Genomic DNA, 20,996 nt, shown 5'->3' with positions numbered 1-20,996 from the left:
AGTTAAGGATAGAAGGGGGAATACGGTGCGGAGTGCGGTGAGAATAAACAAGGTATTTAGGGGCTTCTATGGGGATCTGTACAGGTCTGAGCCCCCAGCGGGGGAGGAGGGGATGCGACGATTCCGAGATCAGCTGAGGTTCCCGAGGGTGGAGGAGGGGGAGGTGGCTGGTTTGGGGGCGCCGATTGGGCTGGAGGAGCTGGTTAAAGGATTGGGGAGCATGCAGGCGGGGAAGGCCCCGGGGCTGGATGGGTTCCCGGTTGAATTCTACAGGAAATACATGGACCTGCTGGGTCCGTTGCTAGTGAGGACTTTTAATAAGGCGAGAGAGGGGGGGTCCTTGTCCCCGACAATGTCTAGGGCGCTGATCTCTTTGATCTTGAAGCGGGACAAGGATACATTGCAATGTGGGTCGTATAGACCGATCTTGCTCCTCAATGTTGATGCTAAGTTGCTGGCGAAGGTGCTGGCTACGAGAATTGAGGACTGTGTCCCGGGGGTGATTCATGAGGACCAGACGGGATTTGTGAAGGGCAGGCAGCTAAATACAAATGTGCGGAGGCTCCTCAATGTGATTATGATGCCCTCGGTGGAGGGGGAAGCGGAGGTAGTGGCAGTTATGGACGCGGAGAGGGCCTTTGACCGGGTGGAGTGGGAGTATCTTTGGGAAGTGTTGCGGAGGTTTGGGTTCAGGGAGGGGTTCATCAGTTGGGTCAGGCTGCTATATAGAGCCCCAGTGGTGAGTGTGGCTACGAATCGGCGGAGGTCGGAGTACTTTAGGCTGTACCGGGGGACGAGGCAGGGGTGCCCCTTGTCCCCCTTGTTGTTTGCACTGGCAATTGAGTCGCTGGCAATGGCACTGAGGGAGTCCAGGAAATGGAGGGGACTGGTCCGGGGGGTGGGGGGAGGAGAGCGGAACACCGGGTGTTGTTGTATGCTGACGACCTGTTGCTGTATGTGATGGATCCAGTGGAGGGGATGGCGGAGGTCATGAGGATCCTTTGGGAGTTTGGGGACTTTTCGGGGTATAAACTCAACGTAGGGAAGAGTGAGCTCTTTGTGGTGCATTCAGGAGACCAGGGAAGGGGGATAGACGAGCTACCGCTGAAGAGGGCGGAAAGGAGCTTTCGGTATCTCGGGATCCAAGTAGCTAGGAGTTGGGGGGCCCTGCACAAGCTCAACTTGACGCGGTTGGTGGAGCAGATGGAGGAGGATTTTAAAAGATGGGATATGCTGCCACTCTCACTAGCGGGTAGGGTGCAGTCGGTCAAAATTACGGTCCTCCCGAGGTTTCTCTTTGTGTTCCAGTGCCTTCCCATTATGATCCCCAAGGCCTTTTTCAAACGGGTAAGCAGGAGCATCATGGGATTTGTGTGGGCGAATAAGAGAGTGTTTCTGGAGCGTAGCAGGGTCAGGGGGGTGCTGGCGCTGCCGAATTTGTGCGGCTATTATTGGGCAGCCAATGTGGTGATGATCCGTAAGTGGGTAAATAGAGGTAGAGGGGGCGGCGTGGAAGAGGCTAGAGATGGCGTCCTGTGTGGGCACGAGCCTGAGGGCGCTGGTGACGGCACCGCTGCCGCTCTCGCCGACTAGGTACACCACGAGTCCGGTGGTGGCGGCGACGCTGAAGATCTGGAGGTAGTGGAGGCGACACAGCGGCGAGGTGGGAGCCTCGGTTTGGTCCCGATTCGGGAGAATCACCGGTTCGTCCTGGGAAGGATGGATGGGGGGTTTCGGAGCTTGCATCGGGCAGGGATTAGAAGAATGGGGGACCTGTTCATCGATGGGACGTTTGCGAGCCTGGGGGCGCTGGAGCAGAAGTTTGGGCTACCCCCGGGAAACGCTTTTAGGTACATGCAAGTGAGGGCGTTTGTGGAGCGGCAGGTGAGGGAATTCTCGCTGCTTCCGGCACGTGGGATTCAGGACAGGGTGATTTCGGGTGTATGTTGGAGAAGGCAATGTTTCGGCGATTTACCAGGAGCTGAAGGAAGAGGAAGAGGCCTCGGTGGAGGAGTTAAAGGGCAAGTGGGAGGAGGAGCTTGGGGAGGAGATAGATGAGGGTCTGTGGGCTGATGCCCTGAGTAGGGTTAATTCTTCCTCCTCTTGCGCCAGGCTCAGCCTAATACAGTTCAAAGTTACTCACAGAGCGCATATGACAGGGGCGAGGTTGAGTAGGTTCTTTGGGGTGGAGGACAGATGTGGGAGGTGCTCAAGGAGCCCGGCAAATCACGTCCATATGTTCTGGTCGTGCCCAGCGCTGGATGGGTTTTGTTGGGCTTTTCCGAGGACTATGTCTAAGGTGGTGAACGCCCGGGTCAAGCCGAGCTGGAGATTGGCATTATTTGGGGTAACGGACGAGCCGGAGGCGAAAGAGGCCGGTATTCTGGCCTTTGCGTCCCTGTTAGCTCGGCGGAGGATTTTCCTACTATGGAAAGATGCGTAGCCCCCTAGTATGGAAGCTTGGATCAATGACATGGCAGGGTTCATCAAGCTGGAGAGGATAAAGTTTGCCTTGCAAGGGTTCCTCAGGCGGTGGCAACCGTTCGTAGACTATCTCGCGGAGAGTTAGGAGGAGGTCAGTAGCAGCAGCAGCCCAAGGGCGGGGTGGGGGTGTTCTTTTGGGGTGGCGTTTGGGTGAAGGTGGGGGGGGGTTTCCCTATTTGTGTTTTTAAATGTTATATGGGGGGGTTATTGTATATGGGGGAAATCCAATGTATAATTTCTGATTGTTGTATTCTTGTTTCTTTCTTTTAGTTGGGGTGGGGGGGCGTTTGTTAAAAATTTGTTGAAAAATTTGAATAAATATATTTTTATAAAAAAGAAAAACGGAGAGTCCGTTCGTGACGCCAAAAGGGGCCGTGAGGAAGTGAAAAGCCGACTGGCTGCTTCGAAGGCCGTGTAGGGGCGATCATCCGGGTGGATAGGGAGCTGATGGTAGGCGGATTTTAGATCGACCGTGGAGAAACACGATACTGGCCGATTTGGTTCACCATTCCTGCTATGCGGGGAAGTGGGTATGCATCGAGTTAGTAAAACGGTTTATGGTCTGACTATAGTCCACCACCATTCGTTGCTTTTCCCCAGACCGGACTACCAATACTTGTGCTCTCCAAGGGCTGTTGCTAGCCTCTATGGCCCCTTCTTTTAGTAATCGCTGAACCTTTGACTTGATGAAAGTCATGTCTTGGGCACTGTACCGCCGACTCCTGGTGGCAACGGGCTTACAGTCGGGAGTGAGGTTCGCGAAGAGGGGGGCGGTGCAACTTTAAGTGTTGCCAGACTACGTACTGTGAATGGGGGCAGGGGTCCGCCGAACTGTAGTTTCAGGCTTCGGTGGCTGCACTGAGAGTCCAGACCGAGCAGCAAGGGGGCGCAGAGGTGAGGGAGGATATAAAGTTTAAAACGGGCGTATTCGGCGCCTTGTATAGCGAGGTTCGCGACACAATACCCCGTGATTTTGACCGAATGAGACCCAGATGCGAGGGCGATAGTTTGAGAGGCGGGATAGGTGCGCAAGGAGCAGCGTCTTACCGTGTCTGGGTGAATAAAGCTCTCTGTGCTCCCGGAGTCAAATAGGCAGGGGGTATTGCGACCGTTGATTTGGACCTTGATGCACTAAGCGTCAAGAACCACAAAGACATGTGAGACTTTAACTAAGGCTTTAATATACTACATGGGAGGCTTACCCGACACAGACGACCCCAGACAGAATGGGGCCGGTCCCAGAAACGGGTTCTTATACTTAACTCCCGGGGGAGTGGCTAAGGCGGACCTCTCCGTGGCCAGGTCGGGTTACCTACCGGTGACCGAACCTCTACAGAGCTACAGTACAATACACAGTATTACAGGGCCACATTACACACAACTATTATATACTATGTACAATGGTAGGGAAGTACAGTGGTGTATCACCACATTCACCCCTTGTTTAGAAGGAAGTCCGGGGTGAAAATATGGAGTAGCAAACACAGTGAACAGAGTCCATCAGGAGGTTCCGTGTCGTCAGAGGTCGAGACGAACGATGGGTTTGGTCGATCTCTTTGAACGTCGGAGCTGCGGCGCTGAGGTAGTGTCCGATGGTATCCGTGCGGTCGGTGGTGCTGGGTCGCGAGGCGGCATGACGTCCCCCACCGCTTCGGCTGGCTCGAGGCGAAACTGCGGGATGACAGCGGCTGGCACGGAGTAGTAACAGGCCGAGGGATCGACGGGAGCAGAGAGGGAGCGGGGTGGTGGTTGCGGGGCAGGGGCCCCAGAGGGGGCCAGGTCCTTGATGGAGACGGTCTCCTCACGCCCGTCGGGGTACGCTATGTATGCGTACTGTGGGTTGGCGTGGAGGAGATGGACTCTCCACCAGGGGCTCCGCCTTAGAGGTCCGCACGTGCTTGCGGAGCAGGACGTCTCCCGGGGACAGGAGCCAGGACAGAAGCGATGTCACGGATGCCGATCTCCTGGAGAAGAGAAACATCCGCTCATGAGGGGTAGCATTCGTTGCAGTACACAAAAGAGACCGGATGGAGTGGAGTGCGGCAGGGAGGGCCTCCTGCCAACGGGAGACTGGTAGGCCTTTGGACTTGAGGGCTAGCAGCACGGCCTTCCAAACAGTCGCGTTCTCCCTCTCCACCTGTCCGTTCCCCCGGGGGTTGTAGCTGGTCGTCCTGCTCGAGGCAACGCCTCCTCACTCATGAAGGAGTGAGAAGGAGGCAACGCCTCCTCACTCACGCCGACGCAGCTCCTCACTCATGAAGGAGGAGCCCCGGTCACTGTGAACGTAATTGGGGTAACCGAACAGTTTGAAGAGGTCGTGCAACGCTTTGATGACGGTGGCGGAGGTCGTGTCGGGGCAGGGAATGGCGAAGGGGAACCGCGAGTACTCGTCGATGACGTTGAGGAAGTACGTGTTGCGGTTGTGGGTGGGGAGGGGCCCTTTGAAATCAATGCTGAGACGTTCAAAGGGGCGGGTGGCCTTGATTAGGTGCGCCTTGTCTGGCTTGTAGAATTGCGGCTTGCACTCCGCACAGACTTGGCAGTCCCTAGTCATGGCTTTGACCTCCTCGACTGAGAAGGGTAGGTTGTGGCCCTTGATGTAGTGGTAGAGCCGCCTGACGCCCGGGTGACAGAGGTCATTATGTAGTGCCCGCAGTCGGTCATCCTGTGCATTGGCACAAGTACTACGGGACAGGGCATCAGGAGGATCATTGAGCTTACCTGGCCGGTATAAGATACTATAATTGTAGGTGGAGAGTTCGATCTTCCACCGTAATATCTTATCATTTTTGATTTTACCTCGTTGTTTGTTGTCGAACATGAACGCAACTAATCGTTGGTCAGTAACGAGGGTAAATGGTTTTCCGGCCAGGTAGTGCCTCCAGTGCCGGACGGCTTCCACTATAGCTTGTGCCTCCTTCTCAACAGAGGAGTGGCTGATCTCGGGGCCTTGGAGTGTGTGGGAAAAGAAGGCGATGGGCCTGCCCGCCTGGTTGAGGGTGGCACCCAGGGCAAAGTCGGAGGCATCGCTTTCGACTTGGAATGGTGCAGACTCGTCTACCGCATGCATGGCAGCTTTGGCGATGGCGGTTTTTAGGAGGTGGAAGGTCTGGCAGGCCTCGGGCGGGAGGGGGAATGAGGGGGAACGGAGGAGGGGTCGGGCCTTGTCAGCGTATTCGGGCACCCACTGGGCATAGTTGGCAAAAAACCCGAGGCATCGCCTCAGTTCTTTGGGGCAGGTGGGAATGGGGAGTTCGAGAAGGGGGCGCAGACGGTCGGGATCGGGGCCGAGGACACCGTTCTCCACCACGTAGCCGAGTATGGCGAGGCGGGTGGTGCCGAAAACACATTTTGCCTCGTTGTTCGTGAGATTGAGGCGTTTGGCAGTTTGGAAGAATTTAGTGAGGTTGACGTCATGGTCCTGCTGGTTGTGGCCGCAGATGGCGACGTTGTCCAGATACGGGAAGGTAGCCCGCAGTCTGTTCTGGTCCACCATTCGGTCCATCTCCCGTTGGAAGACCGAGACTCCATTGGTGACGCCAAAGGGTACCCTAAGAAAGTGCTAGAGCCGGCCGTCCGCCTCGAAGGCCGTGAAGTTACGGTCCTCCGGGCGGATAGGGAGCTGGTGGTAGGCGGATTTCAAGTCTATGGTGGAGAACACCCGGTACTGTGCAATCTGGTTGACCATGTCAGATATGTGGGGGAGGTGATACGCATCAAGCAGCGTGTACCGGTTGATGGTCTGACTGTAGTCAATGACCATGCGGTGTTTCTCGCTAGACTTGACTACCACCACTTGGGCTCGCCAGGGGCTGGTGCTGGGAGCAATGATCTTTTCTGAGAGAAGGTGCTTAATCTCCGCTCGAATGAATTGGCGGTCCCTGAAACTGTAACGCCGACCTTTAGTAGCCACGGGCTTGCAGTCGGGGGTGAGATTAGCAAACAATGAAGGGGGGGGATCCTGAGCGTGGAGAGACTACAGGTGGGACCCGGGGGGGGATCAGGGAAGAACTGGGGGTTGGAGACCGTGAGGGGGGGAGGGGGCCGTTAAAATGCAAGGTGAGGCTGCGCAGGTGGCATTGGAAGTCCAGGCCGAGGATCGCGGGGGCGCAGAGGTGAGGGAGGACCATGAATTGAAATCCTGGAACACCACGCCGTTCACTGAGAGGGTGACGACGCAGTAGCCCGAAACCTCGGCCGACTGGGAGTTGGAGGCCATGAAAATATGCCTGCGCGTGGGTAGTACCTTGAGGGAGCAGCGGCCGAAACAATTTACCTGAACCTCCATGGTGGATCTGGCGAGCTGATGCGGTCGGCCCTGGTCGAGGACGATGGATGCGATGGTGGAGCTGTTGGAGAAGGGTGCCGGATCCGGGGAGCGGCCTGTGGGAGAAGGTGGCGGCGCCCAGGCGTCGTAGGCTGCTGTTGGAGGCCAGGTTGCTGTTGTTGGCTGCGTCTCCTTTGTTTGCAGCATTTCGGTCGAGTGCACAGAAGAGGTTTACCAGGATGTTGCCTGGTATGGAGGGTATAAACTATGAGGAGAGGTTGGATAAACTTGGTTTGTTCTCACTGGAACGATGGAGGATGAGGGGCGACCTGATAGAGATCTACAAGATTATGAGTGGCATGGACAGAGTGGATAGTCAGATGCTCTTTCCTCGGGTAGGAGAGTACTAGGGGACATAGGTTTAAAGAATGTGAGGGCCACGAAGAATTCAGCACGAGTTGAAGGATAGAAAGAAATAACGTTTATTTACAATAACACATATATATACAACAACAGCAGCAACTTCTTTGCTGTTCACTCTCCTACCCTCTCGAGCACGGCGTAATGCACCGGGTGCGCCCGGAAATAGTACGGCGTGGCTCCTGGTTCGACTTGGATACGGGCTACGGCCCCTTTTAGTTTCCCCAAACCAGGCTGGAATACATCTGGGTACCGTCCTAGCACCTCAGTCAACCCTCCAGAAGCTGTTTGGAGGATGTGCTGCCACTGCAGCCGCAAATGGTGTAACCAGTCCCGACCAAACAGGTTGAGCCCATGGCCGCACACCACGATAAGTGGGAAACGCCCCTCCTGGCTTCCAGAAACAACAGGGGTCATCGTAGTTCCTGCAATGTCCAATGGTTCCCCCATGTAGGTGGCCAACCTGGCCTGTGTGTCGGTTAATGTAAGGGTCTGTATACCCTGCTTGATGCGGTCGAATGTCTTCTGGGCGATCACTGAGACTGCTGCCCCAGTGTCCAACTCCATCTCAAGCGGGTGACCATTGACCCGTACTGTCACCTTAATGGGGGCCACACTGGGAGCTGCAGGCAGTCGTCTTCCATCTCCACGTCCTCGGGAGTAGTCGCCGCAGGTTCATCCAAATGGAAGGTACGGCCCCTGGGCTGGCCCCAGTTTCCATCGGAACGACGGCACCGCTGGCGCCCCCAGGACCGGCGTCCGCGACGGGGTCGGCGCCCACAAGTCTGACACGGACATGGCTCCTCATCCATTGGTTCTGGAGAAGGCTCCCTTAGGGGAGGAATATCCGAAGGCCACTGTCGTCGATCCGGATGGCGCCTCACCCAAGGTACCGCAGGGGTGCGGGGAGGTTTTAATTTAGGCAGGGACCACGGTCGGCACAGGCTTGGAGGGTCGAATGGCTTGTTCCTGTGCTGTATGGTTCTTTGTTCTTTGAAAGACGATAAATCACCAAGTCCTGATAATCTACAACCCAGGGTACCAAAGGAGATGCCATAGAAATAGTTAAAGTGTTGATTGTTATCTTCCAAAATTCTGTTGAAAGAATCCTGACAGACTTGTGGGCAGCAAATACAACCCCACTCTTGAACAAAGGAGGGAGGAAGAAAATAGGATATTACAGACTGGTAGGCCCACCATTATTAGTATGGAAAATACTAGAGTCTATTATAAAGGGTGCAATAACAGGACACTTAAACACCTCAATGAATTCAATAGACAAAGTCAACATAGAATTGTGAAAGGGAAATCATGTTTGAAAAACTTGTTTAACAACAAAATATCTATCCTCGGTGAACCAGTGGATATGGTCGGCTGGGTTCTCCATTCCTGAGACTAAGTGTAGATGCCAGGGCAGGATTCATGGACTTCCACGACAGGAAAACTGGCGCCACACCTGGACCGATTCTGCGACTGTTAAGGGGCTAGCACCATCACCAATTGGAACACAATTGATTCCAATGAGAAACGGTGCAGGATTTGCCGGATTCATGATTGGCACTCAGGAAGCTGAGAGGCTGCAGCCGCATTTACACCCTTCACTCCCCACACACACCATCCCAGCCAACAAAATTAGGTAGGGCGCTCTTTCCAAGGGCTGGTGCAGACTCGATGGGCCGAATGGCCTCCTTCTGCACTGTAAATTCTATGATGAAGATGGGATTGGTTGTGCTGGGCGTGCGCAATTGCATGGCTGCCTTGCAGGCTGCGGCAATGTTGGTCCACCCATTCACCCTGCAGGATACCCACCTCCTGGCCAACCCTCGCTACTCCCACCGGCCCTGGCAGAAGCCCCCCCCCCCGGGCCAGCATCACAACTGTCAGCAAACTATGGCGATGTTGCACACTTTCCGTAACCCCTCTCTCTCTCTCCCTCAGCAGCCACGGCGCCTAGTTCACGATTTTTTAAAGTACAAGTGAACCTCGCCATTGGAAATTCAGAGACGACAGACTTGAGCCTGCTTTTGTTAATACTGGATGAAATCTGCCACAGTGAGGGGCCGCAGATCCGGCGGTCCCCCTCCTGTCTTCCCCCGTTCCTAGTGGTTTTGTGCAGCCTTTTCCTGGGTGCCCAGGCTACTAGAAGTGACAGTCTCATCTATGTGTCATCCTCCAACTCGGGAGAAAACGACAGCGTTAGGCAGTCCATGCATGCAGCCAGGGGGTGACCTCAGTGGCCAGGCCACCCGGCCATGGTGGCCGGTAGGTGTGCACCCGGTGTATGGTGCAGGGTGGGGGTTCGCCCACCTCTAGGTTGGGGGTAGTGGTCGAGTCTGGATTCTGGGTGTGTGGGAGAGGGTTTGGTGCCAGCGGCACAGTGTCGCCTACTAACCCTGGCTGCCCTGAGGATGTTGTGCAATTTTTTTCTCGGCACCGCTGGCCGGTCCAGCGCTGACTGCCTCTGCCACCTGCGCCCAGGCATGGCGAACGGAAGCGGCTGGCAGCCTCCTTCCCGTGTGTGGTAATACCAGGTATTGCGGTACCTGAGAGGTGGATGACCATTGGTTAGACCCAGGAGTCTACCATTGGTTGATGTACGTAGCTCCGCCCTGAGAGGTGGAGTATAAGAACCGGTGCCGTCCCAACAGACTTCACTTTCTGTATCGATGCTGCTGGGGAAGAGTTCTAGCAGATTAAAGCCTTCAGTTATGAATCACTTCGTCTTGAGAGTAATTGATTGCGCATCAATTTAATCTGCTACAACTTCAGTTGGAAGGCTGGATCTCCGTATCAAACCGGAGTGCCTTCAGCTCAGCCCCCACGCGGACAACTCTGCTGCTATTTTCAAACATTGGCTGGCGTGCTTTAAGGGCTACCTCGACACGGCCGCCGACACCCCCACAGAAGGACAAAAGATGCATCTCCTACGCTCGCGGGTCAGCCCTGGGATCTACCCTCTTTCGAGGAGGCGGAGAATTATGCTGCCGCGATCGAGCTGCTAGAAGGACATTATATCCGCCCTGTGAACCAGGTCTACGCTCGTCACCTGCTGGCGACTAGGAGGCAAAGCCCCGAGTAAACGTTGGAAGACTTCTACCGGGCGCTGCTGGTGCTGGGCCGAAACTGTGGCTGCCCACCAGTTTCGGGGAGCGAGCACACGGAACTTTTGATCAGGGGTACTTTCGTGGCAGGTATGACCTCCCCCGATATCCGCCGAAGGCTCCTAGAAATGGACACTCTGGGACTTACAGAGGCACGGGCCCTGGCAGGGACGTTGCCTATAAAAACGCGCTGTCCTTTGCACTCGATCGCGCGGCGGTCCCCTGGTCTGCGTGGCACCCCGTAGCGGCAGCCCCTCAGACCTTTCCCCTGACCCCGCAAGCCTCCGCGGCGAGACGGCCCGCTAACGCCGCCGGACACCGCTATTTCTTCTGCGGGCAGGCGAATCATCCCCACCCGTGCTGCCCGGCCCGCACCGCCACCTGCAAAGGGTGCGACAAGAAGGGCCACTATGTGGGGGTCTGCCAGGCCCGCGCCGTGGCCGCAGTCTTCAGCGACTATCGGCAACCCCCCCTTCAGGCCCCGACCGCACAGCGCTCACCAACACCCCCCTATCCTAAGGCCACGTGCGACCCGCGGGCGCGGCCATTTTGCCCCCCGGACACCACGCTGGACGGGTGGGCGCCGCCATTTTGTCCCTCACCGCCGCCATCTTCTTCATCCCCGGACACCATGTGCGACCCATGGGTGACGCCATCTTGGATAGGGCCCCAGGCCCCCAGCACAGCCGACTACACGCTGCCCGACCAGAACTCTCAATTACTTCACCTGGCCTCGGTGACTCTGGGCCAGAGTCGGCCCCGGACGCTTGCAACAGCTACAACGACGATCTCCATCAACGGCCACGAGACGTCGTGCTTGATTGACTCTGGGAGCACGGAAAGCTTTGTTCACCCCGACGCGGTAAGGCGCTGTTCTCTTGTCACCCATCCCGTAAATCAAAGGATCTCCCTGGCCTCCGGGTCACACTCGGTGGAGATAAAGGGGTTCTGCCTAGCGAACCTCACTGTCCAAGGCAGGGAATTCAACAATTTCCGCCTGTACGTCCTGCCGCACCACTGCGCAGTCACCCTCCTTGGGCTGGATTTCCAATGCCATTTGCAAAGCCTGACTTTTAAATTTGGCGGCCCTATACCCCCACTTACTGTCTGCGGCCTCCCGACCCTTAAGGTCGATCCGTCTTCCCTGTTTGCGAACCTTACCCCGGATTGCAAACCCGTTGCCACCAGGAGCAGACGGGTTTGGCCCAGGACCGGACCTTTATCCAGTCGGAGGTCTAAAGGCTGCTGAGGGAAGGGGTCATCGAAGCGAGCAACAGTCCCTGGAGAGCTCAAGTAGTGGTGGTAAAGACCGGGGAGAAACATAGGATGGTCATTAACTACAGTCAGACCATCAACAGGTTTACGCAGCTGGATGCGTACCCTCTCCCCCGTATAGCTGACCTGGTGAACAGGATCGCGCAATACAAGGTTTTCTCCACGGTGGATCTCAAGTCTGCCTACCACCGGCTACCCCTCCGTAATGGTGACCGCCAGTACACTGCCTTCGAAGCAGATGGGCGGCTCTTATCACTTTTTAAGGGTTCCCTTCGGTGTCACGAACAGGGTCTCGGTCTTCCAGCGAGAGATGGACCGAATGGTTGACCGGTACGGCTTACGCGCAATGTTCCCGTATCTGGATAACGTCACCATCTGCGGCCATGACCAGCAGGACCACGACACCAACCTCCGCAAATTTCTCCAGACCGCGAAAATCCTTAATTTGACATACAATAAGGATAAATGCGTGTTTAGCACCGACCGTCTAGCCATTCTAGGCTACGTAGTGCGAAGTGGAGTCATAGGCCCCGACCCTGAGCGCATGCGCCCCCTCATGGAGTTCCCCCTCCCTCACTGCCCCAAGGCCCTGAAGCGCTGCCTCGGGTTCTTCAGCTATTACGCACAGTGGGTCCCCAACTACGCAGACAAAGCCCGACCCCTGATCCAGTCCACAATCTTCCCCCTGTCGACGGAGGCCCGCCAGGCCTTCAGCCGCATCAAAGCAGACATTGCAAAAGCCACGATGCGCGCCATCGACGAGTCCCTCCCCTTCCAGGTCGAGAGTGATGCGTCCGACGTAGCTCTGGCAGCCACCCTCAACCAAGCGGGCAGGCCTGTGGCTTTCTTCTCCCGTACCCTCCATGCTTCCGAAATTCGCCACTCCTCGGTCGAAAAGGAGGCCCAGGCCATAGATAGAAGCTGTGCGACACTGGAGGCATTACCTGGCCGGCAGGAGATTCACTCTCCTCACGGACCAACGGTCGGTTACCTTCATGTTCGATAATGCGCAGCGGGGCAAGATTAAGAAAGACAAGATCTTGCGGTGGAGGATAGAACTCTCCACCTACAATTACGAGATCTTGTACCGTCCGGGGAAGCTAAACGGGCCTGATGCCCTGTCCCGCGACCGCATAAGTGGACCGCCTCCGATCCCTCCACGAGGACCTCTATCACCCGGGGGTCACTCGTCTTTTTCATTTTATCAGGACCCGCAACCTGTCCTACTCCATCGAGGAGGTCAGGACCGTCACCAGGGACTGCCAAATCTGCGCGGAGTGCAAACCGCACTTCTACCGGCCAGAGAGGGCGCACCTGATAAAGGCTTCCCGTCCCTTTGAACGCCTCAGTATGGATTTTAAAGTCCCCCTCCCCTCCACCGACCGCAACGCGTACTTCCTGAATGTGATTGACGAACGCTCCCGGATCCCCTTCGCCATCCCCTGTCCAGACATGACCACAACCACCGTCATCAAGGAGCTCCAGGGTATCTTTACACTGTTCGGTTTCCCCGCATACATTCACAGTGATAGGGGGTCCTCCTTTATGAGCGACGAACTGCGTCAAATCCTGCTCAGCAAGGACATTGCCTCGAGCAGGACGACAAGTTACAACCCCCGGGGAAACGGGCAGGTAGAGAGGGAGAATGGAACGGTCTGGAAGACCGTCCTGCTGGCCCTACGGTCCAGGAATCTCCCAGTCTCCCGCTGGCAGGAAATCCTCCCGGTGGCCCTCCACTCGATCCGGTCACTGCTCTGTACAACCACAAATCAGACACCTCATGAACGTCTCCTTGTTTTCCCCAGGAAGTCCTCTTCCGGGACCTCGCTCCCAACCTGGCTAGCGACACCCGGACCCACCCTGCTTCGGAAACATGTGAGGGCGCACAAGTCGGACCCGTTGGTCGAGAGGGTCCACCTGCTGCACGCCAACCCCCAGTACGCCTACGTAGCGTTCCCTGACGGCCGCCAAGACACAGTCTCCCTTCGGGACCTGGCGCCCGCCGGAACCCCACGTGCACCCGAACCATTGCCCCCACCCCCACCCTCCCCACAGCACCTAACTGGAGGGTCAGTACTCCCGCTGCTCCAGCCGAGGCCCGAACACACACCGACGCCCCCTACAGGCGCTTTACCCCCCCTGTGCACCTTTTGCCCCAACAGCGCCGCCTAGGGGTGACGAAGCTGCCTGGGAGGACGACATCACGCTCCCGGAGTCGCAACCGCCGGGACCCCCATCAGAATCACCGCCGAAGCCCAGACGCTCCAGAAGGACGACTAGGCCACCCAATCGACTGATTGCTGCACTATGAAAACTTTGTTAATACCTTCGACATTACGGTACCTCCATACCTGGTCATACCATGCGAAAGGCGACGATTAACGCTTGCCATCACCCTGCTGGGCTCTTTTTTAACAGGGGGTGAATGTGGTAATACCAGGTATTGCGGTACCTGAGAGGTGGATGACCATTGGTTAGACCCAGGAGCCAGGACCGCGGTTCAGTACCAGCCTTGAGTGACTGTTGAGTTTTCACTTTCTCCCTGTGTCTGCCTGGGTTTCCTGCGGGTGCTCCAGTTTCCTCCCAAAGTCCAAAGATGTGCAGGTGTTATAACCCACACAGGTATTACGGGGTGCGAATGATTAACTAACCCATTGACCTTGCAGAATACGAGGTCCTTCGATAAGGGGACAGCGGACGTCTACAATGTTTGTTTATGTACAAATGAGTCAGCTAGTAAGACACAGATGAAAGAAGATCCTTTAGGGGGCTATTGGAGCTGTATATAATAGTAGTTGTAAAATAAAATACGTTTTTGCTTCTACAAAACTCGGTATGGACTCTTCGTGGCCTTATAAATCTGGTGACCAGGATAAATACTGGATAGCTATCGACGCTGCTAGGTCACCTCCCAGTCTCCATGATATACAGGTTGGAAATTATTTTTCATCATGCCTCTTTTTGGATGTTTTGGACGTCTTTAATGCAGGCTTGGAAGATTGGAATCAGTACACACAGAGGATGGGTTACTTTTTCTGGGCCAACAATATCACAGAGAATGGCCGCCAGGTAGTGATATTGCTCACTTCCTGTGGCATGCACACATTTGGAGTGATACCTTACATACCCAGTGGCTTCAGACACTAAAACATTGAATGAGCTTGTAGCCTTCGTAGGCCAGCACTTTAATCTGACCCCGTCCTTCATCGGTATCATTTTTACACCACAGAAAGGACCCCGGGTGAGTCTGGTGCTGGGTTTTTGTTGAGGTTACAGAACATTGAGCATTTCTGTGATTACGGCACTGTCCTACCTGAATTGCTCCACGACCGCTTGGTTTGTGCCATTAACAATATGGCCTCTCAAAAGAAACTGCAAGCCAAACATTCCCTGACCCTGCAGCAAGCCATTCAAGAACAAAGAACAAAGAAATGTACAGCACAGGAACAGGCCCTTCGGCCCTCCAAGCCCGTGCCGACCATGCTGCCCGACTAAACTACAATCTTCTACACTTCCTGGGTCCGTATCCCTCTATTCCCATCCTATTCATGTATTTGTCAAGATGCCCCTTAAATGTCACTATCGTCCCCGCTTCCACCACCTCCTCCGGTAGCGAGTTCCAGGCACCCACTACCCTCTGTGTAAAAAACTTGCCTCGTACATCTACTCTAAACCTTGCCCCTCTCACCTTAAACCTATGCCCCCTAGTAATTGACCCCTCTACCCTGGGGAAAAGCCTCTGACTATCCACTCTGTCTATGCCCCTCATAATTTTGTAGACCTCTATCAGGGCTCCCCTCAACCTCCTTCGTTCCAGTGAGAACAAACCGAGTTTATTCAACCGCTCCTCATAGCTAATGCCCTCCATACCAGGCAACATTCTGGTAAATCTCTTCTGCACCCTCTCTAAAGCCTCCACATCCTGGTAGTGTGGCGGCCAGAATTGAACACTATACTCCAAGTGTGGCCTAACTAATGTTCTATACAGCTGCAACATGACTTGCCAATTTTTATACTCAATGCCCCGGCCAATGAAGGCAAGCATGCCGTATGCCTTCTTGACTACCTTCTCCACCTGTGTTGCCCCTTTCAGTGACCTGTGGACCTGTACTCCTAGATCTCTTTGACTTTCAATACTCTTGAGGGTTCTACCATTCACTGTATATTTCCTACCTGCATTACACCTTCCAAAATGCATTACCTCACATTTGTCTGGATTAAACTCCATCTGCCATCTCTCCGCCCAAGTCTCCAAACAATCTAAATCTTGCTGTATCCTCTGACAGTCCTCATCGCTATCCGCAATTCCACCAACCTTTGTGTCGTCTGCAAACTTACTAATCAGACTGTGGTAGTATGTATTAGGGGTCATGTGGGACTGGAAGCCCTAATGTCATTGGCTGACAGATCCCGGGTCCTGGTTGGCCGTTGACCTCTAGCTCCGCCCTGAAGGCAGAGTATAAGAAGCCGGAGTCCTCCCCCGCAGGCCATTCTACTATCGAGCTGCGGGGGAACAGACACGCTTAATAAAGCCTCATCGACTTCACTCTATTCGTCTCACGGAGTCTTTGTGCGCTACAATTTATTAAGCGTGCCTAAAAAGGACTATGGAGCTCAGGATCATCCCGGAATGCCTGAGGATCAGCCCCCACGCAGTGAACGCGGCAGCAGCCTTCAAGCACTGGCAGACTTGTTTCGAGGCCTACCTCAGAACGGCCGCCGGCCGGGTCACAGAAGACCAAAAACTACAGGTCCTGCACTCGAGGTTAAGCACGGAGATTTTCTCCCTCATCGAAGACGCGGAGGATTTCCAGACGGCGTTCGCAGCACTGAAAAGTCTCTATGTCCGCCCAGTTAACCAAATCTACGCTCGCTACCAGCTCGCGACGAGACGGCAAAGTCCCAGAGAATCGATGGACGAATTCTACGCCGCGCTGCTGATTTTGGGACGAGCCTGCAGCTGCCCTTCGGTGAACGCAAATGAACACACGGACATGTTAATACGCGATGCTTTTGTGGCAGGTATGAATTCCTCCCAAATCCGCCAAAGACTTCTAGAAAGAGAGTCGCTAGGACTCTCAGAGGCACGGGCCCTAGCAGCCTCCCTAGACGTGGCCACGCGTAATACCCGCGCCTACGGCCCCGACCGCGCGGCAGCCCACTGGGCTCCGTACGTACCAGTCGCGACAAACCCACCCCCCCGGACACCCCACAGGCTTGCGCGGTCCAAACGCCAAGTCGCACCGGGGGCGCCCGCTGCTATTTCTGCGGCCAGGCGAAACACCCCCGGCAGCGCTGCCCGGCCCGCGCAGCAATCTGCAAGAGCTGCGGGAAAAAGGGCCATTTCGCGGTTGTGTGCCAGTCCCGCGAGGTCGCCGCTGTCCCGGGAGACCAGGGAGCCCTGCAAGCCGCTTACGCTCCCCAACCCCCCCCAGCGCCCCATGTATGACCCGCAGGCGCAGCCGCTCTGGGTCCCGACCACCGCGGTCCCGGGAGAACAGGGAGCCCTGCACGCCGCTTACGTTCCCCAACCCCCCCCCCGTCCCCACGTATGACCCGCCGGCCCTACCAATTTGGGTCCCGACCACCGCTGTCCCCAGAGATGAGGGAGCCCCGCGCGGTCCCAACGCTCCCCAACCCCCCCAGCGCCCCATGTGCGACCCGCAGACGCCGCCATTTTGGGTCCCGGCCACCACGAGGGGAGGAAGGGCGCCGCCATCTTGGACCACCCCAGACCTGTACGACGCGTGGGGGCGGCCATTTTGTCCACCCCCGTCGCCTTCTTGTGACTCCCCAGCCATGTGCGATGTATGGGGGCAGCCATTTTGTTCATCCCCGACGCCATCTTGGACGGCAACAACGGACCCCAGTGTCGACGGCTCCATGGGGTTCGAGGAAGACGCTCCACTACTACAACCACGTCTCGCTTCAATTACGCTCGATCAAGCTCGGACCCGGACACTCCAGACGACGACGACAACGGTGCTAATAAACGGGCACGAGACACCATGCCTAGTCGACTCCGGGAGCACGGAGAGCTTTATCCACCCCGACACGGAGGTCCTCCTCTGGAACGTCGCTGCCGACCTGGCTGGCGGCCCCAGGACCCATCTTGCTCTGAAAGCATGTGCGGGCACACAAGGCGGACCCGTTGGTCGAAAGGGTTCACCTCCTCCACGCGAACCCGCAGTACGCTTACGTGGAGTACCCCGACGGCCAACAGGACACGGTCTCCCTGCGGGATCTGACGCCCGCCGGCAACACACACACCCCCCCGACGCCATTCACCCAACCCCCCCCCCCTCCCTGCCACCGCCGCACCCCGCGACCGCCCCCTTCCCAGGAGGATCGGTTCCCCTCCCCTCAGGCCCGACCAAGAATAAAGCCCGAGCTGAAACCGTAAGGCTCCCGGAGACGACAACACCGGTACAAGCACCACCACCACCACCGGGGCCGAGGCGATCGACACGGACGACCAGGCCGCCCGACCGACTCGTGGCGTCGATCTAAATCAATATATGGACTTTTCACAAGAACATTTAGCTTTTCTCCCGATACCTTCTGTAAATAGTTGAAACAGGACAAAATTGTACATACTGTATTGCCATATGAATGTTTTCCTCCCAGGACCAGCCCTGTAAACCCTTACCACCATGCGAAGCATCACCCCGCCGGGTTCATTTTTGACAAGGGGTGAATGTGGTAGTATGTATTAGGGGGTCATGTAGGACTGGAAGCCCTAATGTCATTGGCTGACAGATCCCGGGTCCTGTTTGGCCGTTGACCTCTAGCTCCGCCCTGAAGGCGGAGTATAAGAAGCCGGAGTCCTCCCCCGCAGGCCATTCTACTATCGAGCTGCGGCGGAACAGACACGCTTAATAAAGCCTCATCGACTTCACTCTATTCGTCTCACGGAGTCTTTGTGTGCTACACAGACCAGTTACATTTTCCTCCAAATCATTTATGTGTACTACAAACAGCAAAGGTCCCAGCACTGATCCCTGCGGAACACCACTGGTCACAGCCCTCCAATTAGAAAAGCATCCTTCCATTGCTACTCTCTGCCTTCTGTGACCTAGCCAGTTCTGTATCCACCTTGCCAGCTCACCCTGATCCCGTGTGACTTCACCTTTTGTACTAGTCTACCATGAGGGACCTTGTCAAAGGCCTTACTGAAGTCCATATAGACAACATCCACTGCCCTACCTGCATCAATCATCTTAGTGACCTCCTCGAAAAACTCTATCAAGTTAGTGAGACACGACCTCCCCTTCACAAAACCATGCTGCCTCTCACTAATACGTCCATTTGCTTCCAAATGGGAGTAGATCCTGTCTCGAAGAATTCTCTCCAGTAATTTCCCTACCACTGAAGTAACGCTCCCCGGCCTGTAGTTCCCTGGATTATCCTTGCTATACTTCTTAAACAGAGGAACAACATTGGCTATTCTCCAGTCCGCCGGGACATCACCTGAAGACAGTGAGGCTCCAAAGATTTCTGTCAAACCCTCAGCAATTTCCTCTCCAGCCTCCTTCAGTATTCTGGGGTAGATCCCATCAGGCCCTGGGGACTTATCTACCGTAATATTTTTTAAGACGCCCAACACCTCGTCTTTTTGTATCTCAATGTGACCCAGGCTATCTACACACCCTTCTCCAGTCTCAGCATCTTCCAATTCCTTCTCTTTGGTGAATACTGATGCAAAGTATTCATTTAGTACCTCGCCCATTTCCTCTGGCTCCACACATAGACTCCCTTGCCTATCCTTCAGTGGGCCAACCCTTTCCCTGGCTACCCTCTTGCTTTTTATGTACTTGTAAAAAGCCTTGGGATTTTCCTTAACCCTATTTGCCAATGACTTTTCGTGACCCCTTCTAGCCCTCCTGACTCCTTGCTTAAGTTCCCTCCTACTTTCCTTATGAAAAATGAAATGAAAATGAAAATCACTTATTGTCACAGGTAGGCTTCAATGAAGTTACTGTGAAAACCCCCTAATCGCCACATTCCAGCGCCTGTTCGGGGAGGCTGTTACGGGAATTGAACCGTGCTGCTGGCCTGCCTTGGTCTGCTTTCAAAGCCAACGATTTAGCCCTGTGCTAAACAGCCCTTATATTCCACACAGGCTTCGTCTGTTCCCAGCCTTTTAGCCCTGACAAATGCCTCCTTTTTCTTTTTGACGAGGCCTCCAATATCTCTCGTTATCCAAGGTTCCCGAAAATTGCGGTATTTATCCTTCTTTCTCACAGGAACATGCCGGTCCTGAATTCCTTTCAACTGACACTTGAAAGCCTCCCACATGTCAGATGTTGATTTGCCCTCAAACATCCGTCCCCAATCTAGGTTCTTCAGTTCCCGCCTAATATTGTTATAATTAGCCTTCCCCCAATTTAGCACATTCATCCTAGGACCACTCTTATCCTTGTCCACAAGCACTTTAATACTTACTGAATTGTGGTCACTGTTCCCGAAATGCTCCCCTACTGAAACTTCTACCACCTGGCCGGGCTCATTCCCCAATACTAGGTCCAGTACCGCCCCATCCCTAGTTGGACTGTCTACATATTGTTTTAAGAAGCCCTCCTGGATGCTCCTTACAAACTCTGCCCCGTCTAAGCCCCTGGCACTAAGTGAGTCCCAGTCAATATTGGGGAAGTTGAAGTCTCCCATCACCACAACCCTGTTGATTTTACTCTTTTCCAAAATCTGTCTACCTATTCTGTCTTCATATTGCGCTCTCCTGGAAAAGCACGGAGCAAGGGGTGTAGCAGATGTATGGGATGGAGGTGAGCAGTCTTCTGGAACAGTAGGCTGGCTCGTCCATTATTTTGCAACAGGACCACACCGCATGCAGTAACTGGAGTGGCCCCCGCTGAAATGCTGATGGACCGGAAACTTCGTACCCGCCTTAGTATGATTTTTCCAGACCGGTGCGAAAGTGCGCAAGGACGTTGCCCCATTTGACGTTGACAGCCCTGGCACTTTGTACCAGGTGACTTGGTCTTTGTTAGAAAATTTGCTGACAGCGCCCAACATTCTCCGACGTTATCTTCCCCCAAACAGGGCTGGTTTCTTACCAGGTGTAACCCAAGGTCAGAACAAGTGATAGTACCTTTACCACTTTCAGCCTAGGCGACCACTTCTTCGAACCTTCCTCGTCTTCATAAACGTCTTCGCAAAGCACATTTGCTGCCTGATCAGGCCATGGCGGAGGCCCAAGGCAGTCAAGACACTAACATGACTGAGGTTGTTGACTCGGACCCGTAGATGGAAACGCAAGAAGGCTCCGACGGGGAGTCTTCGGAACCGCAGCCTCAGGAATTGTAGCCACTACGACGATCGTGTTGGAAGTGATGTTCACCTTCTAGGTATGCACCACCCAACCTGGCACCTCGGGTGCACGACGTCCAGCTAGACGCTAAGCGAGTTTGTCGCCCTCCTTCACCACAGTC

At 55.1% G+C, this 20,996-nt stretch overlaps 1 protein-coding gene across 1 annotated transcript in view; it reads left to right on the top strand.

Annotated features, from left to right (window-relative positions):
* Nucleotides 1-20,996, top strand: part of LOC140411190 (dynein axonemal heavy chain 8-like) — a 2,783,184-nt gene that overhangs the window by 186,419 nt on the left and 2,575,769 nt on the right. The gene's annotated exons all lie outside the window — the stretch shown is intronic.

Source organism: Scyliorhinus torazame, chromosome 4 (assembly GCF_047496885.1).
Source record: "Scyliorhinus torazame isolate Kashiwa2021f chromosome 4, sScyTor2.1, whole genome shotgun sequence".
Taxonomy (NCBI): domain Eukaryota; kingdom Metazoa; phylum Chordata; class Chondrichthyes; order Carcharhiniformes; family Scyliorhinidae; genus Scyliorhinus; species Scyliorhinus torazame.
The sequence above is the reverse complement of the archived record's forward strand: the minus strand, read 5'-3'. Positions and strand labels throughout refer to the sequence as shown.